This window comes from Laccaria bicolor, genomic scaffold (genome assembly GCF_000143565.1).
Source record: "Laccaria bicolor S238N-H82 LACBIscaffold_438 genomic scaffold, whole genome shotgun sequence".
Classification (NCBI taxonomy): Eukaryota; Fungi; Basidiomycota; class Agaricomycetes; order Agaricales; family Hydnangiaceae; genus Laccaria; species Laccaria bicolor.
In genome coordinates, this window is record NW_001890288.1 from 4,341 (window position 1) to 5,301 (window position 961).

The window sequence follows — 961 nt, forward strand, 5'->3', positions numbered from 1 at the left end:
ACACGTTACTTATGTCTGCAAAGAAAAGTCCTTAAATTGATTACAAACTTATCCACTACCTCAGATGCTACTGGGAGTGCGACAGCTGGTCAACGCGGGGGATAATTCCTTGCGTTTCAGCCTGCGCGCGTCCTCTTTTTATACTATTCTATGTCTTCTATTTATATTTATATGTCCGTGCTTTGTCCAAGAGGTCGGACGAATTAATACTGAATTTTTAGTAAAGGTTTGAAGTGGCTCGATTGTGCGTGGCACAACTGAGCTGACTTCTTTTAAGTTTTCGTAGTGTTTTCTCTATTGTGGCGACGCGACGCATCAGTATTGATGCGTACACGGGAATCGCCGTAAACGGTTTTCACGATCGGTTCAGCCGAGACGAACGGTCCGCTTAGTGATTTTCTCTCTATTATTAGATACTATGCCCGGGCCTCGGACCGCACGGCAAATCGTTCATAGTTTTTCTCTTTTGGCAGGCTTCGGAATATTTCACGAAGCTTAGTTTTCTTGGGTCAATGATGCCATGATTTGTGATGTGTTGATGCGCGTGATGCGCGTGATGCGTCTCTCCACATGACTTCTTGGATCATGCTTCGTAGCACGTGACCAAATGACTTCTCGCGTCAGGTACGCGTCGAGTTTCTACGCTCGCGCGTTTATCTTTTAGAATTAATATCTTTTAATCCATAATAAAGTGAGACCCTGGTTTGGTGTAAACTCCAACACCCTGTGCGGGGGTGTTTTTACTCTAGAACACTCGGTAGCGTACTATTTCATGGTAGTGTAGCCTTTTATTAGACTTCGAGTATATTGAGGTGATTCGGTCACGAACCGACCGCAATTCCTACTGTCTAAGGCGTGCACATTTCTCGGATGTAAACTTTAATCGACTAGACCGGGTTGCGTCTAACGATCCTTATGATCAATGTGACTGTATTTCTACTATAGGAGGTTTTATAGGAGA